Source organism: Neltuma alba, unplaced genomic scaffold (assembly GCF_004799145.2).
Source record: "Neltuma alba isolate B1F8T4 unplaced genomic scaffold, ASM479914v2 tig00005939_pilon, whole genome shotgun sequence".
Classification (NCBI taxonomy): domain Eukaryota; kingdom Viridiplantae; phylum Streptophyta; class Magnoliopsida; order Fabales; family Fabaceae; genus Neltuma; species Neltuma alba.
The window spans coordinates 27039-35916 of record NW_021634287.1 but is presented as its reverse complement, the minus strand read 5'-3'; the positions used below and the strand labels follow the sequence as shown (position 1 = coordinate 35916).

The 8878-nt window shown below is 30.7% G+C and overlaps 1 long non-coding RNA gene across 1 annotated transcript; it reads right to left on the bottom strand.

The window, feature by feature from the left end:
* Positions 1-933: 933 nt before the first annotated feature.
* On the bottom strand, positions 934-3309 carry LOC114749091 (uncharacterized). The gene is made up of 3 exons (XR_003740526.1): positions 2847-3309; positions 1420-1528; positions 934-1208 (listed from the first exon to the last, which is right to left on the bottom strand). It is a non-coding gene; the product is annotated as an uncharacterized LOC114749091 (long non-coding RNA).
* Between the last annotated feature and the right edge of the window lie 5569 nt (positions 3310-8878).

Sequence of the window (8878 nt, the reverse complement as noted above, 5' to 3'; positions counted from 1 at the left end):
GGTAGTTTCTGTCTTCCTCTTAACAGAAAATAATTCATGAATATTAAAATTTTCCACTTAATTCAGGAAACAGCTAAAAAACACTATGAAAATGTTCATGAGTCAAGCAATATTTATTGTTTTAACATCCACGTGATTATGTTCATTAAAATTTGCACATAAAAACCTAGTCAAACTATACACGTGTTGATTGAAATAATTTAAACCACAGGAGAGAAACAGACCAAATAACGTGGATCACATAAGGGAAAACTAAAACCCTGAAACAAAACAACCATATAAATCCGGCCAAAAGAGTAGGTTAAATGATCTATTCTGAAATACATATATTACTTCTCTCCACCAGGGAGTTCACAGCCTGTACCAAAAACCTAAGCAAATAGAATTTCCTCTATCAGGTACTGTCATTAAGCATCCTCAATGAATCACCGCATGAATGAACATAATTCTCCCTATCTTTTATGGCTGCACTTCTTAATAGATAAGGACACCCGGAGATTCTGCTGAGTAAGTCCAAATGTCTCAAACTCCGCAAATCATATTGCAGCCTCACTAGCCACTATAGGAACAGTGCTGCCTATTTCAAGGCCAGAAAAAGATTAAACGTACAAGCTCTCATGTTAAATGAGCAAATTCTTGCCATATTCTTCTAGGAAGTTTACCAATATGTTTATGTTTGTGCTAAACTAATGACTGCGATATTTCATGCTCTGAATCAAATAATAATGGTTGAAAGTTTATTCCCAAATTGCCAGAGAGCATTCCCTAAGCAAAATGTCTTGTCAATGCTTATTGTAAGAGCAATTCCCAATTCTATGGTTTACAAGAAATTATTTATTTAGTAGCTGCAGCTGGCTTCAGAATTATAGACAATACAGGCTCCATTATGACTGAAATTGATGTCACGCTCCATTTCGTACCAATGTTGTTATTTGTGCCATACTGAGAATAGGCGTAGCCAGTTTTATCAAATTACAATGTCCATCAATATATCAGCAGACAAAATAAAAGCTTCGAGCAACAATAGACTCCAACAGAAGGCTAGCATTCAATAGATCACAAATGATTTTGAAGACTATAGAGAACATATTTTAATTCGACAGCTCACCTTCAAGATTACATAGGAGTCCCCTGTGAAAAACTTCCCATAAGAGGACTTCGGGATGGGAATAGGATTAAAATTCTCAATACGCCATATTTCCAGCCCACTATAGATGGTTAGGGAGAATGATGTACAAGGAAGATATTCAAGCACAGCATCAAATTAAACAAATAACAGAGGCAGCAATCTGGTATAAATCTTGGCATGACTCTCTCATTTATTCATTAAACTACCTCTGAAACGGAAGTTGAGTGATGGGGGGGGGGGGAAGGTTTCGGAATAAAAATCCATTAGGCAGTTAATTAGATGCAGGATACGCCTTTTGTCCAGCTCCCTGGAAAGCGGGATCCAAGTCCCTCATGGAAACAGCCATACTATTTTTCTACTTTCTTATCTTCAATGACCAAGCTCGAAACAAAGAATAACCTGTATGATGACCATATAGCAGATAATGAGTGTAGAAAGGTGAGGTCAAAGGGCTAAATTGCTCGAGTTTACAGAACATTTTGGTGAGTGAAAAGGAGTGCTTCCACCATTTCAATTAGATAATTGAGTCGGACATTTCTTGTCAGCTATATTTTGTCAGAAAGAAGACAAATTGATCACATGATAAAAATATACAAGGGCAACAACATCATTCCATCGGTGCTTTAGTAAAGTTGACAGAAAGTGGACATGTTTGGTTGCTCACTACGGTAAAAAATTTTCAAGATATATTACCAGACAATATAATAGTCTAAGAAGACAAGTAATGGTTGAACACGCTTTACAAAACACTCATCATTACCATTCATAAAATATTCACCTTCAGATATCTACTATCATCCAACATATCTAGAAAAAGATGGTGAAAATTGATGAATTATCAATGAAAACACATGGCCTTTTGCCATTGAACGTCCCAGTTAAAAGTTTTTGAAATATAAGAATGGTAAAATCAGAAAAATCTTTTACGTGCAGGCCAGCATAAAACAACCACATTACTGCTATCTAAGAATTATCAAATTGCATTAAGACGGAATCCCATAATACAAAATTAAGTATGGCAGTGAATATCATAATTCATCTCATGGCATCGATTATCAAATAAGAAAATTCAAAATTTGTTAGACGATACATAAACTCGTATTAAATGACACCCGGAGTCATTAATATCTCAGTCTCATAAAGCTGCTTCAGATTCAAAAATGTCTTCACAGTCCACACACATGAAGTGTCTCGCGTAGAAAAGTAAACCACAAAGATGACACAGGAAACACACCCATGAAGCATGGAAATTGCAATGCACAGTAATCCATTGGCGCATGCTACCAGAAATTTGAGTACACTATGAAAATGAATGAGCAGTTTTATGTATATACGGATCCATGTATTCCATTCAGTGACATGAATGCACATCCAAACATGCCACTGTGCACCTTATCTCGAAAACCCAACATGTTAAAATGGTCCAACATGTCAAAGATGTTACATTTTCCAATATTTCGAACTTCAATATTCTGTAGTTTTTAAAAGTACTAAAATTCACAGAAGTTCACAACTCCACATCAAAATCAAAGAAGCGCAGTTAGAAACATGTCACCATCAATCATCTCTCTTTCACAGTCAGGACAACAGAACACATTGGGTCAATCAAATTTAACACCAACAGGCGAAAAAGATCAAAATTCAAGAAATACCTCCAAAAAATTCATATTTATAATCAGTTGGGGAAAAAAATCGAAACATGTTCAATGTCCCATACCCGAAAAGAAGCAGAGCCAACTGATCGATTATGCCTTATCGGAATTAGCAAATTTAAGTAAAAGTTCAATAAACCAGTAAGCCAAGAACACCAACCCGACCCTGAACTCAGAAATCCGGAATCGAAGAAGCCAAATCCAAGGTCGGACGAATCTAACTGACAGCAGCAGATCCAATCTAAGAAGCAAAACTGGTGAAAATCATACAATTTTCTGGAAGTAGAGAATGGGAAAAGCTCGAGGAAGGAGGCAAAAGTCAGAAAAATAGTGGGAAGTGGGGCTAGGGAAGAAGAATAATAAGTATTTTAGAGAGGGAAAGAAGGAATATTACAGGAAAAAAGTGGGCGATTTAGAGAGAGAAACAAGAAAGAGAGTGATGGGAGTTGGAGGGAATGATGAATGCCAGGCGTGCTTATCACCAACGGCGACATTAGCATCCTCACAGCAACACAGACATGTACTGTAAAACTCCCAAAAAAATTCTTAAAAAAAGCGAAAGTAACAATTTTTTGGCTGCAATCAACAGTATTTGGACTTTGGAGGGACTTCAATTTAATTTCCTAGCGGAGTAATCTCATTTTCTTACCGTGTGGTCAGTAACGGTAAGATATTCTAAATCAGAAGTTAGACAATTGAGATGAGAGGAAAAAGAAAAAGAAGAGATTAGAGGAAGAGGAGCCCCAACGAAATCTCAGACTCTCATCAATCTCTTTCAGGTGACATAATATTGCATTTTTTAGTCTCTCATTAACTTTCAGTCTTCATGTGATCTTCTTTGCTAAATACAATGCTAAAGAACCGGTGAATATTAAACTAAATGCAGGCGGATTAATTAAGAGATTTAACTCAAATAATCATCATTTAAGAAAAATTAAAAGAAGAAAGGGCTTGGGAATGCATCCCATCTCATAAAGGGAAAAGGTGGAACCACCTAACGTTTTAAATTTTACCCATCAACCTCCTAAAGGCAGAAAGAAAATCCATTTCTCTTTCTTTGGTTTAAATTTAAAGTCAAAGTTTATATTTTTAGGAAAATTAATTTTTTGGTCCTATAATTTTTACTCATTTGTAACTCAATCCCTATACTTTAACTTGGTGCAACTCAATCCCTCTAATTTTGACTCGATTATAACTCAGTTCTTGAAATTTGACTCATTGCAACTTGATCTCTATAGTTTTAACTATTTTACAATTTAGTCCTTGTGTTTTTAAAAAATAAAATTATATATCTAATAAAAGGAGAGACTAAATTATAAATTGGTTAAAACTATAAGGACCGAGTTGCAGCAAATCAAACTTTAAGGACTGAGTTACAACTAAATCAAAATTAAAAGAACTAAGTTGCATCAAGTCAAAATATAGGGGCTGGATTACAAGTGAGTAAAAATTATAAAAACCAAAAAATTAATTTTTTCGTATTTTTAAAAATAACTGTGAGATATTCTTGAGGTTTGGAATCAAACTTTTTAAACAATCTTTACAAGACGATAATAGGTATTTTAAAACGTATCAAAAAATATCTAACATTTCAATTTTGCTCTGCTAAAATTAATGTCTATGTGTCCTGTGTTAGAATTAAAAGCACGCCAATTTCAATATAAAAAATAATGTTTTAGTGAAAAAATTATAAAAAATATGATTATTGTCAAATGTTAATTAAAATCATAATCAAACAAATCATTGAAGACAATTAGATTAAAGTTTCACATTTATTCGCTTATAAAAAGTGAGCACTCCTTTTGAACCCAATTATAAAGCAAAACAGCGTGGTTCAAAATATAAAATTGAAACATAAAGTTGTTTTTAAATTAAATTAGATGACACATATTAAATATAATAGACTTGGTTTTCTTTTTCATGCATGAATTTATATCTATTAACATTTAGAGGGTACTTGGTTACTTCAAAAGTACTTTTAAAAAGTGCTTTTATACAAATCAAAATAAAATTTTTCTCACATACTTAATTATTTTATATGTTATAAAATCTTTTAAAATTATAAATTGGTTTTCACTCAAACATCTCTTTAATCATATCTTGTTATTAACGGATTCAATTACCCGTAGTTATTTTGATGCAAGTTTTTAAAGTAAAATTTACAGTCTTGTTTAGCTTAAACATTAACTATCTAAAATTATGAACATTTTTGGACAAGTATATAAAATTTTAAAGGATTAATATAATTTTTTGTCTCTCAGGTTTGTACTTATTTTAATTTAGTCCTTCAAATTTTAAACTACAGGTTTTGATCACTCAAAGGTCAAAATAATATAAGTCTTTATTAGATTATAGGGACTAATATTTTAAATAAAAAGAAACTTGAATGACCAAAACCATGATTTAAATTTAAAAAATCAAAACCAAAATTATGGCAAAATTAAAGGATCAAAATTTATATTAACTCAATTTTAAATATTGGACCAGTGATTTTTCGCTTATAAAACAATCGTCCAAAGTGGATGATGAGAGAAGGAGAGAAAATGGGAAATGTCGGTCACCGGCTATTCGGCTGGCTAAGGCAAATTGTACATAAATTGGCCAAAAAGCCTAACATGGTGTGGGGCCCACTTACCTATGAACTTTAGTCGCAAAAGTTGCCAATCCTCATTTGCCTTTATCTATCTCTTGTTTCCCCAAAAAAGTAAGTTTACCAAAAGAAATTTAAATAAATATGCAAAGCACTAAAGTTTGCAATTTTACAAGTTAAAATATATAATTTTCTAATTTTGATTTTAACTAAAACTTATGTCCACAATAAAATGTCTTACTGTAATTAAAAGCATGCCAATTCTTATTTGAAAAAATAATGAGAAACTGTAAATAAAAAGCATACTTGAAAACAAAATATTTATTTTTCATCTTTGGCCGGTATTTTGGATCAAGTTACTTTATCCAATGAGTGGGGTTGGGGAGAACAATTTTTTATTGTTTATTCATCAGTCCTATTTAAAAGATAAAAAAAAATTATTCTTATTTACAAGTTATTTCATTAAATTTTTAGTATGAATATATTATTCTATCCTTTGTTTAAAATAGTAAAAATAGTTATTTTTTAAAAATGTATATATTAAATAGGGATAAAGTTTTTTTGAGTAAAAAGAGTCAATTTCATTAATATAAAAAAATTACAAATACCAATAGCCAATTAAATACAATAGTGATAAAGCTAAAAAGTTGAAATATTTTTATATTTTAATAAAGAGTTAAAGTGTTTTAAGATTTTTTTTAGTATGTATAAAATATAATAAAAGAATCATATAAATAGAACTAAAGGAGTAACTAATAAATACAAGATTTTGTTTATGTATATTATAAAAGATTTTGAATTCCATTCCAACTTTTTTGCTGTTACCTAGAGCAAACTAATCATGAGAACTTAAATATGCTCCTTCTAGTTTTTATCATGAGTTTTAAATAATTAATTCACTGATAATAAATAATTAGTTAAAATTAGTTGAAAACAATAAATAAGTTAGAATTAGACTTTTATTTTCAAACATGCCCTTTTAATAAAATAAAAAAAAAAAATGTGTGAAGAAATATAATAAGAGATAAATAATTAAGAGCAACATTAAAAAAATGCATTAAATGTTTAGATAGTATAAAACGGACTACACTTTTTTCCAAATTTGAAGCTTAGAGGAAGTAGAAGTATTTAATTGTATTCTAACTTTTTTCCCTTCATTGCTTGTCTTTTCAATTATAAGCATTTTTGCCTTTTATTTTAAAAAAAATGAGGCGAAAAAGATTGTCTTGCTTGAAATGGCATTTTGTTTACTGAACATGCATGTGTTGAATCCAGTTATGTCTCCTTTCTAATTCTAATACTCCTCCGGTCCTTAATATATGACCCAGTTGTTGAGTTGGTTTAGTTCCTAATATAAGACCCATTTCTCATATTTATCAATTTTCTCTAAATTACCCCTATGGATACTCCCTCAACCATAATCAAATAGAAGAGGGGAGATAGGGTATTAAAAAGATGATTATGGTATTTTAGGAAAAATATATCACTTTTCTTATGATTAACCAACTTACCTAACTTCTTTAATCTAATCAAATTAATTAAATGGGTCTTATATTAAGGACCGGAGGAGTATTTTTTTTTGTTTCCAAAAACATGAACACGCTCTTTATACGTTTATTGTCAAAATTTTAATTTTAATATCTTGATAACTACATGATGAATATTTTATTTTTGCATTTTAGAGCCAGCATACGTAATACTAGACGCCATAGGCATCAAGCGTTATATAAAAGTTCAAAAATAAATTATAATACTTATTTCTAATAAATAGTACTACTACCTATAGATTTATTGAAGCATTGATAACGATTCTCTTCCGACTTCCATGAAGACTTGACATATATTATATTTTTTAAAATTTAGAATAATTTTTCATTAATATTTTTGTCACAAACTTTATATTGATATATCCTATTGATTCCTTTTTGTGAATTTTTTTACATACATTTTATTTTTACAATCGATAATTATAATATTAACCAGACGTGAGGCCCCTCCATTAACATAAAACTAAATTTAAGAGATAAAAGTTGCACTTGTTTTAAAATTCGAAAATAATATTACTAGCATTAAATTTCATATTGATATATTAACGGTGATACTTTTTAACACATATATTATATTTTCAAGAAATATATTGATCAAAATATTTGTAAAAAATATTTTTAAATTTAGTTCGATTATATATTAGTCCTTTCCACGTATTAAAAGATAAAAACTGACTTTTCATCAAATTTTCCTTTGCTCATGTTACTTCAACATGATTTAATTTCCGAAAGTATTAAAAAGAAAAATGGAAAGTTGCTCTTATGATTAAAAAAATTAATGTTGATTATTATTATTTTTAACGATCAGAGATGATATTGTACCTTTTTAAAACCTTGAGGTAACACTGAATTATTGATCCAACAAAATTTTTTTGAATAATCCTAATTCCTGTATGAAAATTTTTGAAATAAAATTACACCTTAACCTAAACTTTTCCCCAAATTTTCCTATTTCAACATGATTTTTCCCCCCTAATGTACAGGTATTCTCTTATTAGAGATAATCTATTTAAGATACTGTCATACACTAAATGTGTAAGTACCTCTCCTAACAAAAATTCAAATCTTAGACTGTCACGTTGTGAGGGACTAATTAATTACTCTTTAGATCTTAAATATAAGATATTTATATAAAGATTTTATAAGGATCTTATATTTGGAATCGAAAGAGTAACATGTAAATGCATTACTCAAAATAAATGATTGTACGAAAAGGGTAAACTCGGACCATTGGATCCTTTTATGATCTGTAAAGTGGGAGGAAGGGCACCGTCCACCAAGCGCCGTCACGGCAGTCACTTGTTGGATTCTTCTATCTTCTTCTTCATTTTCAATAATCAATGACGTGTGACCAACTTTTTATTTTATTTTATTTTATTTCACATCCAATATAATTTTTTTATATTTTATTTTAATGTATTTTCAAAACAATGCTCATTGCTAATCGTTGAACCCTAAACATTGGACCATTCAACGTGCCGCTTCTGTGGATGCACGTATCGCGTCTGTCTTCTCCTGTTATAATATGAATTGAGTTATTTTATTTTATTTTATTGTTTGGCCAAAAAAAAAGTTATTTTTATTTTATTTTCTTATGAATATAGACATGTTATAAATAAAAACTAATGTTTACATCTTTTAATTAAAATACAATTTTATTTAAATTAAGTAAAAATATTATACATAAAAGGTCGGTCCATTACGCGTGATTAATTAAAGCGAAGTCCAAATAAATCGGAAAGAAAAGGCTGGCATACCATTAAAACAAGAAAACCCCTCTTCCGTGGGTTCAGCTGGCGAAGGGGTCGGACTCTCTCACCAAAGGGAGGGGGTTCGATCCTGGGGAATGCCACTTTGTTGTGGCTCCAGTCGCGGCGCTGGGGGAGGCATCTCCACAAGCGTAGTGAAGCTGGGTGATTCCTACCTTTGGGCCAGAAAAAAAGGGCTTGCTTGTCATGCT